General features: G+C 33.9%; 1 protein-coding gene and 1 pseudogene across 1 annotated transcript in view; one reads left to right on the top strand and one right to left on the bottom strand.

Moving 5' to 3' along the window:
• LOC125669341 (uncharacterized) overlaps window positions 1-20,954 on the bottom strand; it is a 170,315-nt gene that overhangs the window by 36,997 nt on the left and 112,364 nt on the right. The window lies entirely within an intron of this gene.
• LOC130053862 (ATP-dependent DNA helicase RecQ-like) lies at window positions 17,496-19,214 on the top strand (annotated as a pseudogene).

Below are 20,954 nucleotides of genomic sequence, written 5' to 3'. Positions count from 1 at the left end.
CCAAATCTTCTGTTAAAAACAGCTTCATAAAATCTGCAGTTCTATGAATAAACGGGTCCCATATCTGAAAGGAAATTGCAAATAAAATCAGTATTGGCCACCATACCTTTTTTGTCAGCATTTAGAAAACTTGTCATACCTTCTAATTAGAAACAGAATAATGATTTTCCGTGTTTTGTCTCTTTTTGTATGTATGTGATACCTAGTAATGCAGTAAAAAAACAGTAAAATGGTACATGCATATTAGTGTATCATAACGCCATGATTCCATTTGTGAAGGTATTATCTGGATTTATTTGAATGTTAACCAAATATATACCAATTTAACCCTATATTCAACCTCAAAGAGTCATACCAACTGAATGCCAGGTTGTCACTCCGAATGAAATATCACAGTTCTTGGATCAGGTGTCCCTGTGTCCTCCACATCAACATCCTTTCAATGCATGTCTGGATTTGCCAGTAGACTGTCACTAGCGGATACCTGGGATCTTCCCACTAAATATTCAGATGTCAATACCCTTTTTAAGATGAAAAGAAATTACAATTAAGAATTGTTGGCTTATGTTTTAAAACAAAATATGTTTCATGGTAGCAAGGGACAGTTTCGCACTTAAATACAGCTCAAATTTATTTTAAAATAGAGATGTCCTGTATTTGAAGTGACATTTGGTAAGGGATTGCATACATGTGTTAGAAATGAATGGAATATTTCATTATACATTGCGAGTGTAGCAAAGTGCGTAATGAAAAAAAGATATGCATCGTGTAGGTGTCAGCATTATGCCTAGCATATACATGGGGGCAAATACTGAAGAAGAAAAAAAGATTAAAACCTACAGGGTCCAGCGAAAAAACTGCAACTTTGAGGGAAAGTGAATGACCCCAGATATAAAAGTAGAATTGAATTGGTTCTTCATGGTACTCATTGTCTAAATCCCCTTGCATGTTACTCTGATGGGGTGTGGATTCAGTCGAAATTAGAGAAAAATCTAGGCAAGAAGGAGACACATACCCATTGGCTCATACCAAACCAGTACCAGCATGTATGGATCATAGTCATAAGCTACTAAGTGTATATAAAATACATGCATTTGGATAAAAGAGAAATCAATATTTTCATTAACCTGCCATAACCAGACTTTGATTGATGTTACCCCATCCCCCAATTTTGGCCCAAACACACATTTTGTTTTTTATTTCTGTTATAATATGAAGAACATAATTCAAATTATGATAATAAATTCTATCATTACAATAATTTAATACGTGTTTTCCTAACAGATTGTGATTTCTTTTCATAGAAAGATAATTCTTTTTATAAACATGGAAAAATCTCGCCAGCGGTAATGAATGCCCAGTCTGATTAAAACCACCCCATCCCTCTTCTCATTGTACACTAAATCCAACCCCTTCTTACACTCTCGCGTCAGGTAAGGAGATAATTCTGGAGAAAAGGGGGGTGAGGTATGCCGGACAGGACAGATTAAATGATGTCAGCTCATAATAAACAATTGGGTGTTATTCACTTGGTTTAGATATCATAAAATATAAAAAAAAAATTCATGAAACTACAAATTATGGCATCAAATCGCGGTTAATTAATCGTGAATTTTTCATAACATGACAAAACCGCATTTTTTCTTTTCTTTCTAGCAGTCTAGTCGGTCTATGTGGCTACATCAACTTACATGTACATGTTTATACTGAATGCATGATCGTTTGGGTCGTCCTCCAACAGGAGATCCAGAGCATCTTCTTCTTCTGACATCAGGTCGTTTTAAAGATGTAAAATACAAGCGTTCGCTGTGACAATCACAGTGGAGCTGTGTTGTTTTCGTTGAAACGGAAACACGTGTGTTCCCCGTGCACATTTTCAGAAAACCCCCGGGGCCCACAATCCGGATCACGGAAAAATAATTAAGTGTATAGGCTATATGCGAAATTCTTTTTTGTTTTCTTTCTTTGGCAGGGAAAATATTATTACTATTACTATTCTGAACAAATATAACGTTTATCTCTGAATTTGAAGTAGTTTATTTATCTTTTTTAAAAATTTACTTTGTGAAATTTTCAATAGGTGTTTGTAGGTTGTGTAACTGTTATATACCAATAATGGTTTTAAGCTTTTTGAAAAACAGCAGAGATAACCTGGTTGATTATTTCATACATACATGCATATTGTTGTAGTGTATCAAAAGGTACTGAACTTACTAATAGAGGACAATACAAATAGTTTTCACGACTTTATTGTGCGACGCGCGTCGATTTCTTTCAGCGACGACGTTTTGTCATCAAATTTAACGAAAACTGCGCAGCATGTCCCAATTTCATTTTATCGTAATATAAAAACTACTGAGAATTATAACATGAATAAGGGCCCATCTAAAAGGATATTTCCTCTACTTTTAGAGGCTGTATTTACTTTTCCCTATTTCTATATATAAGTATAGGTAAAATGCCGATCTGTTTAAACATTGATAAATAAAATCGTAAGAAAGTGTACATGTGCAAAAAATTGCTATTTTCTTATAACTTTGCAAGGCATTAAAAATAATTTTTATATCTTCTGAAAGCAGGGAATATATGCTTTTCAAAAATATAAAAAATATTGCATTCATAAGGGAAATAAAAAAAATCATATCGAGGGGGAAAATGACCTTGCGACAAAGCATTGCGTCATATTTAGACGAAGCCATCCTTTGCTTTAAATGCTTTTGTTAATCTAATGGCTTTACTTACTCAATAGATGTTTACATTGTTAAAAAAGAGAGAAAATTTCCAACAATATGATATATAGATCATATATCTTATGACCGTAGTGTCAAAGATTAAGAGACACTCCTTTTGCGTAGTCCTGTTTTTACGCGCCATCGGTCAAATTGACCGATACGGTAGAGAAAGGGTTAAGAAATTTAAAAGTACATGTACATGCATTGTTATGCATACAATTATGTACATGTAATTATATTTGTTAATAGATAAATTTTTAGAGGAATTTTCATGTTGTTATTGATATTGACATGTACATGTATTATTTCCATTTCTAGAATGATTTTAACATCTTGATATTAAAAAGATGACATAATAAATCAATCTTAAATATTTGTCAACAAAGTTGTCTAATGGGTTAAAATTTGTAAAGAGGAGCATTAGTACATATGTCGGTTTAATGTGAGAAGCCTTCAGAATGAACTTTTATCAGTGAGAGTTTTGTAAATTGGGGGGTGGGGGGGGGGGGTGGGCTTCAACAAAATAATATGTATGTTGAAGGCATCATCCTTGGAGTTTGGTAATGTACACTGCAAAGACTTTTACCTAGCTGATCACATATATAGGTCAATTACATACAAATCATGAATGGTAGAAAGATTCATATATATGCATTATCAATGAAGGGTTGACTCCTGTAGGATTATAGTTAAAGGAAATGGCACTCTGAAAGATTGAAAGTCTACACATGACTACACTAGTAGGCATCACAATTGCTCTCTGAAACAAATTACACAAAATTGTATTCTTGGAATGAAATGCATATCTTTTTTTTTTTAAAGAAATATTTATTTAGAGGCTCATTTCCGTGTTGTGTAAGTTACAATGTAACAAATAGTAATTTGGACTACCAATATTTGCTTATAACCACAAAGTAAAGATCACATATCTATAAGTAGAAATAGTTTTTCTATAGCTGTCGATCACAATGTATTCTTGTACACACAGTGACTCTCTTCTTTTCAAATCTAAAACATTACATGTTTGATTGCATATATATACATTAATTCCGCCATGTTTGGAAAATTAAAAAAAAATGTATTTCCCTGAAAGATGCTAGACCTACCCTATATAATAAGATAAATGGCAAATATTCTTTTTTAAATAACCTGCATGACTAAAATAAAAAGCTTCCCAATTATTTCTAAAGGCAAGGTTAGATCCACCCAGTCTGATTAAAATCAAATTTCGCACTTTGCTCGATATACGGACAGCGACTGTCCGTATATCGAGCGAAGTGAGAGGTTTGATTTTAAATCAGACTGAGATCCACCACAAGGTAAATTAGATCGGGCTCAAAATTTTGAGAATTGTCACACAATTGCAGATGATCTCAAAGAAAACGATAATTCTGAATAAGTACAATTAATTTGTGTATTACTAAACAGCTTATATGTATCTAAAGGGTTTGTAAGGTCTTTACGCAAGAAATTATCGATAAAAATGACAAGTCGCCATTTGCTTTGTTTATTCTTAAATTTACGATCAGCTTACTTGTACTAGTATAGCACACGTAGAGTTACGCTTATTTCTGACGTAAATCTACGTCTACGACTGTTAGTGAATACCGTCTGACACGTAAACGTACGCTACGTCTAGATTTACGCTACGTTTACGTCTACGAACTTTAGTAAATATGGGCCCAGGTACCTAGAAGGAATAAGCATTCTCTACAATGTAAGTCAATTAATTGTGCTGAAGCACACGTGCATGCATGTGTACGCACATACATTATTTTGGACTTTTCTATTTTGGACTCGATCTTATTCCTTCATCAAAATAGTTTGAAATTTATCCTGAATTTATATATCAAGACTTGTAACATATCAGCATGGTCAACTACCTCTTCGACACCCACTGGATTTTGATTGGATAATATCTGTTCGTTACATATGGTCTAAAAGTTGTGACATGTGTATGTATTGAACTGCTTCACTTAGTGGCGTAGGGAAAATCATTGATATTTTGTATGCATTTGAGATTAATGCTAATTCGATATAAAATACTTCTGAACATTTTCTATGGATTTCTTGTTTTTCAATACAATTTTATAAACTATTAATTTACTGAGACACTTCACGGATTAGTGTTGTGAAAGTTACTGATCAGGAAGGATTGAAGATTGATCACTGTTCGTTATTTTCACCTTTCATATACACCGTTGATTGATTTCGATTGGGTTATGGTTGAACTTCTATAGCTCTCCAATTTGTGAAGGAAATACTACTAAGGTAAAATTTTACTGTATTTAATAAAGGCATCTGCTAAACGATTCAATGGATCTTACTAATACAAATGACACCACTCTTTTAAATGAGAGTGTCTTAGTGGAACATCTGTAACGGTAGCCTTTACAATGAACACCAGTTTCTGTTAATTTTATTTAATGCTACAAAAGTAGTCCCCAACCAAAATTCTACTCACCATATTTCTTCAGATGTTCCGAAAGTAACACAACTGTAAAACAGTACTATTTTACAGTTGTGTTACGAATTGATTATAATTGCTAACCGCTGTTCAATCTAGACGAGTTTATTATGTGTCATTTCAGTATCCCGGAGTTCCGCAAATTATAATATCACTGAATAAACACTCACAATAAGAATGTTCAGAGAAAAATCAGAATGTGTGAACTATTGAAGGATAGATTGTCTGGTATATCATAGCGTCTTCTGATATGTTCACGCAACAGAAGGAAATAAAAAGCTGAATATTGTTTATATTTCTTTCAGAGGCACCTAATGTCAGTAATGACGAGTATAGTACTACAAATGCATATATTGCCGGCTTAACAATCTCAGTGGTCATCAACTCCGTGCTTGTTGTTGTCATTGTTATATTATTGAGGTAAGCAAAAAGGTTAGGGTTTTGTATGTCCTGCGTTGGTGCATAAATCTTCTGATATACATCATGCCTTCTCTTTATTAGGGTAATCTATAACAGAAAACAAGAGCAGCGTTCTTCTGACTACATCGCCAGTGCAGAAATATCGTCACCATCACCGCCATCATCACAAGTCAGCAATAACAATGTACACCAATATCAGGAACTCAACATGCCCAATGATAGTTCATATCAGAATTTGTCATTAAGAGATCGTTCATGATATGCATTTTACACTAAATATACTGTTATTGTATCACTTTTTGAAATATTCATTTCCATCAATGCATTTGCAGGATGTTCAAAATTTGCTTCGCACACATGTTGAAAGAATTGTTTTAAGGTGTTACTAATATTACTGATAAACAATACCGACACCACTTTATCAAATGACACTTAATTCATGCTATTTTATTTACTAGTGTCTTGTCAAGAACGATCCTTTGTTAGTTCAATATCTTTATATTCTAATGTAGGAACTCATGCTTACGCCACAAAATGACTTGTTTTGATTGAAAAGTTGTTTGGAACATAATAATCTAGATTTTTGTGTTTTGCAAAGCCTGAATATACAAAATAAATGCCCAGGTTGTAACACCATGTCTTGCTTCTTGGTGCAGTTCACTGCATCAGAAAGGTGACCGCTATATTCACATACACAGTCAGCGGCGTTCATTTTATTGACTGTTCTTAATGTATCATAAAAATAAACTCTAACAAAACCAGTTTTCTTTTACACGTGTTCTTTACAATCTTAGAAGTAATGTTAATTCCTAGATACCATTCGTCTTCAGTTTGTTTGACCCTTGACTAGGTAGCACAAAACGGCCATATGTATTTTCTGTTTTATCTTTTAAACGGGTACTAGCATATCTTACTTGAGACGCTTTCAAAACTCTAATGGATTCCACCAGGAATTCTTTTTCAAATACATCACTCTAGCAGTTTAATTTTACAGAGCACGATGCAAATGCATTCCTTCCAAATACTAAATCCCAAATATCATTAAGTACAATATCTGAAACTCTTGAAGGACGAACGAATGAATTCAGCTTGGTACTTCAATGGATCGGTATATGGACAGTGCGGTAATCGCAGAATCAAGTTTGACTTATTTGACGATATCGATAAAAAGCTACGGAAAAAGTAAATCCATTCAGTGCCGGTTCTTTATTTACTTTGTGACATGCATTTCCGGTGATACTTTTCAACTGAACTCGTGAGGTAAAAACTTGGCTAGCTTGGGAACCATTCAGGAATTAACATGACATTTATGTTTTTTGTGTTTTTGTGTTTGTCTTTGTGTGAAAGATATATGCGTGCTTGTACTACTGGAAACTACATGTATGGTCAACAATATTCTTTCTTGTGTAAACACAATGTTTACAATACGCAAAAGGTTCATATTCATATCTTTTTATATACTATGTACATGCAAGACGTCAAATGAGCTTCAATATTGTGACATATAATTGTAGAGGTCTTGGTGGAATTGAAAAGAGAAGAGACGTACTTAGTTACTTAAAACAGAAGAATTTCTCAATTTATTTTTTAACAAGATACTCATTTTACTCTCGATGACTACAATCAAGTGAGATCTTTTTGAGGCTATGATGTTTACATGTCTCCCGTCCAATCAAATGCAAGAGGAACTGCAATTTTGTTCAATAACAATTTTGAATACATGGTGTTAAATGAACATAAAGATAAAGAGGGTAATTTACTTGTTTTAGAAATTAACATTTTTAAAAAGTATGATATCTTATTAGTAAATGTATATGGGCCAAACAATGATGATCCACATTTCTTTCAATCTATATCAGACATCATCTCAAACTTTCAAGATGAATTCATTATTATGGCCGGAGACTTTAATCTTGTTCAAGATGTAAATTTAGATTACTTTAACTACAATAATGTTAATAACAAAAAGGCAAGAGAAAAAGTTTTGAGTATGAAGGATATACACTGTTTGAAGGATCCTTGGAGAGTGAAATATGAACAAAGGAAAAGATACACGTGGTTTAAAACTAATCCTATCAAAACGGCTGGACTTGATTTTTTCTTAGTATCAAATGAATTAATGGCTTTGCTAGACAAAATTGATATCAATCCAGGATATAAATCTGACCATTCGATGGTTCATATGGAAATTAAGTTAACTAAATTTGAAAAGGGTAAAGGCTTCTGGAAGTTTAATAGTTCACTACTCAAGGATCAGACCTATGTAAACAATATCAAAAGTATTATACATAAGGTCAAAGAACAATATGCCGTCTTGCCATATAATCCTGCTTACATACATATGATCAAGAACGATGAATTACAACTACTCATAGATGATCAGTTGTTTTTTGAACAACTCTTGCTGAACATAAGAGGTGCTACTATTCGTTATTGTTCCATAAAAAAGACATTAAAAAACCGAAAAAATATATTCAATTGAAGAAGAAATAAAGCATTTAGAATTACTAAGGAACAATGATGACTCCACAGAAATTGTACAAAAATTAAATGCTGCTCAAAAAAGTTTAGAGGAACTCAGAAAAGACTATATTAAGGGCCTTTTTGTCAGAACAAAACTTAAATGGATTGAGCAGGGAGAAAAACCAACGAAATATTTCCTCAGCCTAGAAAAAAGAAATTATATAAATAAAACTGTAAACAAACTTGTGCTCAGCAATGGTAATACTATTTCTTCACAGACAGATATTTTAGCAGAAATTGAGAAATTCTACAAAAATCTTTATTCTAGTTATGATAATAAATTACAAGATGTAAACATTGATACCATTATTGATAAGAATAATGTTAGAATACTTGATGACAACATGTCAAAAACATTAGAGGGATATATAAACAATGAAGAAGCCCTTTTAGCACTTAAAAATATGTCTAATGATAAAAGTCCTGGAAGTGACGGATTCACAGCAGAATTTTTCAATTTTTTTTGGAAATATCTTGGATATTTTTTAATTACGTCAATAAACTTTGGATTTGATGTGGGAGAACTGTCTGTAACACAGAAACAAGGCATTATATCTATATTACCAAAAGGAGACAAACCCAGGGAATTACTTACAAATTGGCGACCAATATCACTTCTTAATGGAAGGTGAAGATAACGAACAGTGATCAATCTCATAACTCCTACAAGCAATACAAAATAGATAGTTGGGCAAACACGGACCCCTGGACACACCAGAGGTGGGATCAGGTGCCTAGGAGGAGTAAGCATCCTCTGTTGAACGGTCACACCCGCCGTGAGCCCCATATCCTGTAACGTACAAAATTGCTTCTGCATGTATAGCAAATAGAATAAAAAACGTTCTTGATTTTCTAATACATGACAATCAAAAGGGATTCCTCAAAGATAGGTTTATTGGGGGAAATACGCGACTTATTTACGATGTAATAGATTTTGTATATGAAAAACACATCCCAGGTATGCTCTTACGTGTGGATTTTGAAAAAGCATTTGACTCTATATCATGGAAATTTATGTACGAAACCTTAAATTTTTTTTAATTTCGGTCATGATCTTATCAAATGGGTATCAGTGTTATACAATAAGGCCAAATTATGTGTTATTCAAAATGGTGTTTTTTCAAAACATTTTGAAATTGGTAGGGGTTGTCGTCAAGGTGATCCAATATCTCCTTATTTATTCAACCTTTGTGTCGAAATTTTAAGCCATATGATACGACAAAACAAAAACATCAGGGACATTAAAATTAATAAAGAATTTGTTTAATACAATATGCAGATGACACAGTTTTATTTTTGGATGGATCAGAAAAAAAGTCTAAAAAGTGCTCTTGATCTCCTCTGTCAATTTTCAAAATTTTCAGGTTTAAAACCCAATATTTCCAAAACCAAATAAATTTGGATTGGTTCTAAGATTAATACTAAACATACTTTTTGTAGTGATACTGGATTACAATGGACAACAGGACCATTCACAGTTTTAGGCATTACATATACTGTAAACCTTAAGAACATGGAAAAGCTTAATTTTGATAACAGGCTTACAGCTATCCAGAAAGAAATAACCCAATGGTCAAAAAGAAATATTTCTCCCATAGGAAAAATTATAGTGGTGAAAAGTTTGTTTCTAACAAAATTTACGCACTTGTTCATTTCGATTCCCAAACCAAGTTTACAGTGGTTGCTTTAACTTATAAAAGCTTTTTACAAATTTATATGGGGGAACAAAATGGAGAAAATTTCTAGAAAAACACTAGAACTAGATTTTGAAAATGGTGGGTGTAGAATGACCAATATAGAAACATTTATCAAGTCTCTCAAATTAACTTGGTTTAGGAGACTCTTTACACCTAATTCTACATGTAACTGGATAAGCTTATTTTCTGAAATTACTGGTTGTAACATTACAAAATTGTGTCATTTTGGACCTGTTTACTGTAAACAAAAAGCAAATTCCACTAGAAACTCTTTTTGGAAAGAAACTTTATTTTACTTCGTAGAATTTTTGGAAAGTTTTGAAATGAATAATTTTCATATTTTTTTGGAACCCCTGTGGTATAATGATAAAATAAAGATTCAAAATAATTACATATTTTGCAAGCAATTATATGACAAGGGGTTTCATATAATATCTGATTTATCAGATAAGCATGGTAACTTGATCAGCTACCAGAGTATCACAAATGATTACTCAATTCAGATTCCATTTACTACATATGAGGGATTAAAACAAGCTATTATGCACTCATGGCCTAATATCAAACTGCTTATACATGATACAACTTTTCAACAATATCAACCTGAATTCATTAAAATTCTATGCAAATACAAAAAAGGTTCTAGGAATATTTATGACTATCTAATATCAAAATCACAGCATCGACCTATTTGTGAAAACAAAAGGGATAATGATTTAAATTTGCAATTAGATTTAAATTGGAAACATGTATATACAAACATCAAATCTGTAACAAAAGATTCAGGACCGATATGGTTCATAGAATATTGGGTACTAACAAATTCCTACATATATCAAAAATTAAAAACTCTCCACTTTGTTCAATATGTGCACTAGAACCAGAAACAATTAAGAATATCTTTTTTTATTGTCCCTCTGTCTCTACACTATGGACAAAATTATCAGATTGGATTTTTCAAAAATCTGGTAAAAGAATGGGATTTAGTGTGCAAACTGTTATTTGTGGTTTTCCAGAAAAAGAACACATGGTTTTAAACTTTATAATCCTCTTAGTAAAGAGATACATATTCCAATATTCAAGAAAGAATGTCAATATTGTTTTTGATGATGTTTTGAAATGTTTATATGATTACCACATTTTGGAAGAAAAACTTACAGAACAAATATTTTACAAAAAGAAATGGTCTAAATGGAAATGTCTTTTCAATTAATGATAACATCATTTCTTCTTCTTTTTTTAACAATAAGTACTAGAATACACATGTAATTGTCTATATTGCTTTCTTTAATCTGTATGAGAGTGTGAGTAAAAGGTGTATATGTATTTGTTGAAAATGATAAAAACAATAAGAAAAAGTACAATATCTGTATCCTCACCGAAGTTAACTTTTTTAAATATTTAAATATCACCGCCTGAATCCATTCCCCTTCTTTCATGATGTGAATTAAGAATTTTTATAATCAATATCACTGTTGAATTGACGAATGGATCCATGCAACATACTGTATCTATCTGACTGTGTCCAGAGTGCTTTTATGTTTTAAGTATATTTTTATTTTAGCTATTGAATAGTTGAACAGCTTTAATGAACAATGGGCACAAGTAAAGGATAGTTTTAAGCAAGATGAATAACTAAATAGTGTTCCACAATTTAGAGAACATCTTCCCATCGGTCCCTTTGACTCTTGGATCGAATACTTTCTCTGAACTATTCTACACCATCACATTTTTACCCATGACATAAACACCCTTGTCGTATTAAAATATTATACATCATAGGAAAACAATTGTGGAAGTTGGCATATTCTAAAACCAAATCAAGAGGAATATAAGTAAAAGGAAATTCTTTGTGATGAATATGGACTTGTTTTATCTAACAATTTGTAAATAAACGAAAACATGTAAAATCTTTGAGGTACTGGCATGAAAAGGTGGAGATAACTAACAGTGATCAATCACTAAATTCCTATAAAGGTGAAGATAACGAACAGTGATCAATCTCATAACTCCTAAAAGGAATACAAAATAGAGAGTTCGGCAAACACGGACCCCTGGATACACCAGAAGTGCGATCAAGTGCCTAGGAGGAGTAGGCATCCCCTGTCGATTGGTCTTTTATATAAAAAATCTGAATCTTAGAGTAATATATTGATATAGTCGACGATATTGGACTAAAATCATGAAATGTGAAATCAATTTGAAAACCACCGGAACTATATGAAAAGTGAAGATAACGAACAGTTATCAGTGTCATACAATACAATAAATGAAATACAGTTCAAAATAATAATGATTGCGTTCTCTCTCTCTTACTCTAGATTACTATTTCAGTGTTAATTATCAATTCTTTCAATTTCCCTAAACCCAAACATAATAAAAACTAATACTAATGAAAGGCAAATATAATGAACAGTGACCAATCCCATCACTCCTATCAGCAATACAAAATAGAGAGTTGGGCAAGCACAGACCCCTGGATATACCAGAAGTGAGATCAGGTGCCTAGGAGGAGTAATCCCCTGTCGACCAGTCACACCTGCCGTGAACCCTATATCTTGATTAGGTAAACGGAATTATCCGTAGTCAAAATCAATGTGTCAAGAACGGCCTAACAATCAGTACGAAACACGTCAGACAGCATTTGACCCAAAAATAGGTTGTATTGGCACACTATATCGTTATAACGACCACAGGAGGTGCAAAATGCTGACTTTAAACGAGACTGTTGAAACCTCTACACCATCAACGTGTTTGTCAGTAGACTGTCTTGATTTAAAAACTGACCATACGCAGAACAAGTTCATAATATGGAGAGTCGTCTACTTCTGCTTTATACTTAGATATTTGATGGAAAGTAGATATTGAAGGCAAACTAACAACTCAACTTTGTGATAAATGCGATGATTTCAGCTTCTGCATCCTCAACGTCCCATATTTATGTAGCAATATTCCATCAACTGTATATGGTGTGTATATCTCCTTTTATTTTCTTCACCCTCCACAGCGCAAAGTGCATATTCATGTCGCCCATGGCAGGACAGCCTGCAAATCCAGGGGTGGTCACCGGCACCAAAGGTAGTACTGGAAAGGAGAAAATTATGGGCTGGATCGGAAAACGAACCTGAAACCCCTGTATTACTAGTCAGGTGCTTTAACCCCTGAGCTATCCAGGCTAATATCCACTTTCCATATAGCCCTAAATTGCAGCTGTAAGAATTCCCAAGAAACAGCGATATATACATGTACATACAATGTAAAATTTTATTAAATTGCAACAGACAATATAAAAATAATAATTTTATTTTGTAAATGACACAATATTTATAATATATTGTGAAAATTTGAAACATACATTTATTTGTTATTATACAAGAATATGTGATACCTGATAGATTAATGAGTTCTGGATTTCAGTCGGGTGTAAGAGTAGTACCATTCAAATTCTGAATTGTACATGGAAAAAGACATGTATACAAATGCATTATGACAAAATATGAGATTTACAATAGATTTAAAAATCCGCCGCGTTGAATGTTTATGATAAAGCGAATTTTTGCTTGGTACTTGGAATGATTACGCTACAGGTAGTTCCTGAGTTTTAGTTTATTTCCATCAATCTATCAATCTCATAACTCCTATAAGCAATACAAAATTAAGAGTTGGGCAGCCATTGACCCTGAACATAAGTGTGAAAAGTGTCTAGGAGGAGTACACATCCTTTGTAGACCGGTCACACCCATTAAGCAGCGATCGTTTGAGTTGGGGCACTGCTGGCTTGACCACGGTATAGGTACTTGGCACTCCCTTAGTGGCGGTTTAGTTGCATGAATCCCCGGGATCTTGGTTACTTGGCGGTTCCTCAAGTGTTCATGAGTCATGTAAGTGGTGTGTTCGTCGCACTCCAATTCTAATGAATGAGTGCATCCGTTATCAGTCATATGAAAATTAATATTCTTCACTGACAAATGATGGTAAACCAATACGAGAGGTTAGAGCGTTCGCCCCGCATGTGTTAGGCCGGGGTTCGAATCCAGGCCGCGACAGACCTAAGTCGTTAAAACAGGTAGTGACAGTTCCATCGCCAAACGCTTGACATCAGGAATGAGTGTCACGAGTCCTCGGAGATTACCTTAAAACAGATGTCCCGTGTCACAGTAGGTGTGGCACCCTAAAGAACCTCCACTGCTCAATGGCCGTAAGCTCCGAGCATAGACGTAAATTTGAAGCCCTTTACCGATCTTGGTGACGTCTCCATTTGAATGAAAATTTCTCGAGACGTTAAACAAGATACAATCAATCAATGAAATGATGATATGTATATATTCACATTGATATATTGATTGCTTATTAAGCTTAATTGGTGATTGAATCGTTTTTAACTTACCTTTATCAGTAATTTAATAACTTAGAGACCTCGAAGCGCACTGCTACACCACTTGCACGGAACGGTACGAAACGATTCTTGCATGGAACGGTGAACGGTTTACACGAAACGCTGAACGGTTTGCACGAAACGCTGACCACTTTGTAGACGTGGTTTGCACGCTTTGTGAATGGTTTGCACGAAACGGTTGGCGTGGCCTGCACGTTTTGATTTTTTCGATATTATTTGGTTCAAATAGTTTCAATATAATTGCAGTGTTCTAGATGATAAAAAAAGGTTGCGAAAGAAATGATAATGATTCATTTTAAAATGAGTTCTCATGTACATTTCATTTTTGCTTATCAGGGCCCGGTTTTTCGAAAGCTATTTAACTTTAACAGAGTGGTTAAGTTTAACGCAGTGTTAACTCCTATCCAAGTGATTAGCTAACACAATAGTTAAATTCTGTTTTTCGAAAGCAATTTAACACATTGGTTAGTTAACACTGTGTTAAACGAGTTAACCACTTGCTAATTATTTGATTACCCATAATGCACATGTACTTCCTATGTAAACAATAAGAATGCAGGAGTAAATAAAAGTATTGTTTGTGGGAGATAGCTGATGAAATGTTCATGTATTGGTTAGTTTCGAAATACATGACAGTGACTGTGAGCCATGCACTTATACTTGTATAAATGCATTCATTAGTCTATTCAGTTTGAATAATCATAGAGGTATTAGTGCATTATATAATGATATATACTAGGCCTTTAGAAGCCTAGTTGAGAAAAACGGTGCTTATGTTGTAGAAAGCAGGCTCATTGCATAGTTTATCAAAGTGGGGGTTTATAGGGAGTAGAGCAAGTTGACTTCACAATTGTCTGAAAATACTTGACAAGCCAAAACAAAATAATTTATACAAACCCCAAAAATGAGTTGTTCTGTACGGGCCGAACCTACTAAAACCCTAAGTTGCGTGATGGGGGAGGGGGGATCGGTTTCATCCTGTATCAGTAACATATACGGGTTCAGTTCAAGCTTACATATCAACTACCAATCACTGGTGCTATGATATGAAAAAGCTGAGAAGGGGGGTGTCAGGCTTTGTATGTAAAAATAACAGTAAACGTATGTTGTCAGAATAAGGGGGTGGAGTGCTACATGTTTTGAACTAGGAAATAAAACATATGGTTTTCTATATTGTTTGATTCATAATTTAACAAAATTGATGGGAGGGGTTTAAATGCTAGCCTATAAAAAAGTCTAAATTTCTAAGAATATCTAACTTTCTTCTTTTTTTTTTTATTATAGGTCTCTACTCTTAGTCTTATTTTCCCCAAAACAGTTAAAAATATTCACGAAGAAAATGATAAATTAATTTACCTAATGATAGTCTGTTCAAATACATATCTATAGCATTTTATATCTATGTTCATTTTATGCATTTATTTATTTTAATATTCTTTTCATTTTAAACATAGCATTTGATCCACCACTCCATTTCTACTAAGGGAGATTAATCTGGAATATCAACAACGAAAAACTCTTCTTCCTAAGTTTGTGTTAACAACTATTCTGTATTAGCCTGAATTGACTACTGTTCATATTAGATAACCTTCAAAAAAGAAATACATGTATGTACGTTTCATGCATGCAAATATTTATCTGAATCAGTTTTAAATGATACAAGGGATTTCAAAAGGTCAAGGCCAGTGCAGACGATAGTGTTTTTAAAGTTGTTTCAATGGAGATTAACATCATGCCCTAAGGACCTGCATGCACTTTGACATTTGGAAGCCAAAAAATAGGTAAAATTACATCTTTAGCACGGATCCTGTTACAGGATTTCATATAAGTGAATATAATAGGAGTTTTATTGACACCCCCCCTCCTTATTGAAAGTTTATGTCGAAAGTATCTATAGATGCGTGCAAGATATTGCCACTGACAGAAAAGTGTAACACCATCATCCAACTGTACTAGTTTTTCCATTAGCTGTTCCCTTTAGGTACATTTCATGAGATTTGACGAATATATCTATTTATGACAACATAAACAACACACCGTCATAGTTCAGCATCAATACACACTTCAGAATGTCTGAGCCGTTGAAATTTTCATGATTTTTGGTCTGAGGCGGACAGAAAATGAAGTCGGCGGCCATTTTTAACCACTGTGTTAAGACTTAACACAGGTACTGGAGGTGGATTAAAGTTAACACAACGTTAACACAGTTTTAACACAAACTCACATTTTGAAAAACAGTTAATCACATGGTTAACTTTAACACAGAAGTTAACACCGAGTTAACACTGTGTTAAAGTTAACCAGCTTTCGAAAAACCGGGCCCTGATCAATAAATTATGAACACGTTGGAATGGAAACAAAATAAATTCTTTTTTTAATTTCGGAAATAAAAGAAAAATATTCAAAAACTACATTGTCATGGAATATTGATTGATCAAATTTTATTGATTCATTGCTCTATTAAATTCATTGAAACTGAATATAAAATAGTCGCGTCTGTTCCGCTATTTTTGTACATTCATTCTGAGTGTCTTCAAAATACATTTGCAATTTGTATTCCATGCCTCTTCCCAAAGACAGATGTTGAATAAACTTATACATTTTATATACATGTGTACGTGAATGAAAACAGATAAAATGATTTAAAGAAATTTCTTGTCAGCAAAGATTGAAATATTTTTGGGCGGGGAGAGAGTTGTGAACGATATGCACGAAACGCTAGGCATAATTTGTTTCATCCTGGAGTTAGTTTAAACAAGGAATAGTTTAATGATTTACGAACACGTTGGAATAAAAGGAAATGAATATTTTTTTAACTTCGGAAATAAAGGAAAAAGATGAATAGATTGTATCGTCATAGAATATTTATTATTCAACTTTATTTATTCATTGCTCTATTAAATTCATTGAAAAATTCGCGTCTGCATCGCTATTTTTGTGCATTCAATCTGAGTGCCGTTAAAACACGTGTGCAACTTGTATTTCCAGGCGTCTTTTCAAAGACAGATCTTGAATAAACCTAAACATTTTTACATACGTGTATGACAACAGATAAAATGATTTTCAAAATTCTCGTAAGACTCAATCTGATTAAAATAAGATATTTGATCCGTTCCGTTATTGTTATGTCGCTACACAAAGATATGAAGACGTGGTCACGCCAGTGTCAACTTTGGTAACCTGCGGTAGACCAATGAAATGCTTCTGTTTCAACCAATCGCGGGCTATTCTTACAAAATGCATTCAGTATGAAAATAAAAATGGCCGACATTAAAGTAATCGATGCAGCTTTAGGGAAAACGTTACCACGTTTCGGTGTTAGTGCTTTGAAGAAAGAACATTATATAAGAACAGTTGATTATGGCATATTGAATGCCATGATTGAAGGCAAAGACTGTATGGCCATTTTGCCAACTGGTTTTGGCAAATCGCTGCTTTTTTCAAGTCTTCATTCCACTTATGCTCGAGATGAACCCCGGATTTAGTGCTGTGATATTAGTCTGCTGTCCTTTAGCTGCACTAATGCAGAACCAGGTGAAGAAAATATCAGCTGTGCCGGGTATATCGGCAGCGTACAAAGGTAGAGGGCTTTATGTAATCCATGATACCGGTTTTGTTCACTGATGTTTAGTGTCGGATCGACAAATATTCGACACAATCTGAGGAAACTTTCGTATATAGTATTTTAATAATAGGATACACAAGTTTCCTCGGATTGTGTCAAAACCCTGTGGCTAGAAGGTTGAAAATAATACAATAAAAACGCGTTAGATGCTTATTGATTACTAAAATAAATAATTTTAAAAAATGGAGTACCATCTTTTAGTACCAGCCATTTATAGGGTATTCTTTAAAAAATATTTTTAGAGGTTTAAGTGAAGACCGGCATATATTAAGTGGAGAAATAGATGTCATCTATGCATCTCCAGAATCTTTGATAAGTAATGCAGTTTGGAGAGATGATATGAAGAAATTGAATGTACAAAACATAGTCAATGATGAATTTCATACGATTGCAACATGGTAAATTTTCATTTACTTATTGTAAGTAAGTGTACTGTACATATATCATTAATCCAACAAACTATTCCTCATGTTTTGATAACAACCACTGACCAGGTTATTATTTATATTTTTTATGTAGGGGTTCAAAGAAACAAGCATTTAGGAAGTGGTTTTCGCAAGTGGGAGAATTGAGATCTTTATTTCCAAAAGCCAGTGTTATAGAACTAAATGCAACATGTACAGTAAAAATTCAGAAAAGAGTTTCAAAACAGTTGTCGTTTGGACCAAACACAGTAGAAATTGCCATGTCTCCAAATAAAGCTAACATAAAATATTCAATATTTAAAGTATCCAGTGATCTTGAAATGGCAATGTCCTGGCTTGTGGATGGAATTCAACATTTGCAGAGTGACTCTCCCAAAACATTATTGTACTGTTCTAGCATTAATGTTTCTAAGCTTTACACTTATCTCATTAAGGAGTTGGATGGCACAAGTCCTCGTATTGAAATGTTTCAATCAGAAACACCCATTGGCAAAAAAGCTGAAATTGTCAATTGCTTAAGTGACCAGAATAACACTTCAAAAATCAGATTAGTGATTTGTACTACTGCATTAGGGATGGGTATTGATGTGTCCCATTGCAACAGTGTAATTCTGTTCGGAATAACCGAAAATAGTGTAGACTTGGTGCAAGAAATAGGGCGCATTGGAAGAGATGAGAAATCATCAATTGCTCTTATTTTGTTTAACGCCTATCATCTGCGTAGACTTGAGAAATCCATGGAAGATATCCTACGTTCACCTACTTGTAGACGAATAAACATTATGAAACAATTTTTGAGTGAATCCAATGGTTTACCGTCGTGGAGGTATCGGCTCTTTTCCTCTAGACGGCGCTATCACCGCATCGGTCCTTCACTTTTGCTACGTCATGGCGAGCAGAAAGATGCACGGCGAAATGAAATTTCCTGAATTGCGTAGAGAGTTAAGAAATAGAGACGCTAAGTTGTCTTGACGCAAGAATGAACTTATAGAAAGGTAAATACAAATAAAGAACTACATTTTGGTGGCTTATGAGTCAGGTAAACAGTGCAAGTGAAGTAAACAAATAGGCGTACGTACACACACACACACAAAATGTGTGTCGTCAAGAAGCGGTACAGTGTTTCACTTGACGTGTGTTGTAGGCGCACATGTGTAAACATAACAATATATGTAAATGGTAAAAACATGTATACATGCATATATGATGTATATTAATTCCAAAATACATTTATTTGCCAAAAATATCCGATATACATGTCAATAATTTAGAAGAGAGAGGGGGGTGGGTGTAGACTGTGTGCCAGCTACCATTAGGAATACAACCATTATACAATCACTCTGACCACAGAAACTCTGCAGACGGCCCTGAGACATGTCCTGTGTGTATTAAAACTATATACAATACCCTGCTGTCTTGGTCATGTAAATTTCAGTTAAATAACAATGACCAAGCCATAGATGAACTCCACCCATATCCACTCCAGTGATCCATGTAGAAACCATATGGTATTTTGGGTGGTCTTTAAGGGATGTATGCACGTCCCCTAAAATTGACCAACCAGAGGTTGATTTTTGATAAAATGTGAAACAGCCATTAAATGCATGGTCACAAAATGTTTAACTTATTTCTGAGTAAAAAAAAAATGGGTAGTGAAATGTAAGGGCCTCGCTCAGTGAGTCCCTACCCACCATAGGCACCTGAAATATGGATAGCTTGTATAGATCTTATGTACATAACCCCACCCTTCTAGAATGAAAATATTTTATACAAAACCAAAAAGGTATAAGTTGTTCAGAATATTATGCTTCTACCTTCTGTAAGCTTTTGAGATGACCACATGTGAGATACTAATATTTCCCCACCGAAAAGCTCGGTTTCGATGAGATAAATGGCAGAATAAGACAAATAAAACGGATGGCATGGGATTTAGACGAAAGACACAAGTAGAACTACATTAGCCTGATGAGATATTTGCAGAAATTCCTTCGATGAAGTTGGTTTTTACCCCGTGAATCGGTCTCGAAGCAGGTAGCCCCCTGTTTGTTTACATGATTTGTTGCACACCTTTACATATATTAGTATCTCACAACTGACATAATAAATTTTATTGTAAATTACAATCGTGCTTTGGAAACAATAAGAAGCCTATTTAATACAACTTGGGTTAAGAGATTCTCAAACACCATACCCTAGTGTCCCTTGCACTTTGATGATCAACTTTTTAAATATAATCATATTGTTATACATGTACATATAACAATGGTACATGTGATGTAAATGCACAACATCTAGTCATATTTTTCAGTCCCCAATCATTGTTACCAATAACTCCAATCAATCTAAATTGTATTATAATCAAAACTTTGTTAAATACATGTATGCTATGCATGTCTGTATCTTGTATATGTCTTAAATCATAACTGTTCTTTGTATATTTCTCCCTTGTGCATCCATAATTGGTCAAAATTGCAGTCTACCCTAGATATTATTACATGTATTATGAATCAGTGTTGTGCTGATGTGAGTGGGGTCTGAATGCTTTTTCTTTTGGCACATCCAAATCATTTTTTTTGGGTCAAACTGCAACATACCAGCTAATAAACAGTCAGTGAAATTTAATTTTTTTAATAGCCAATTAGTCTTGTTCTAGATGCACACGAATCCAC

This window comes from Ostrea edulis, chromosome 4 (assembly GCF_947568905.1).
Source record: "Ostrea edulis chromosome 4, xbOstEdul1.1, whole genome shotgun sequence".
NCBI lineage: Eukaryota > Metazoa > Mollusca > Bivalvia > Ostreida > Ostreidae > Ostrea > Ostrea edulis.
The sequence above is the reverse complement of the archived record's forward strand: the minus strand, read 5'-3'. Positions and strand labels throughout refer to the sequence as shown.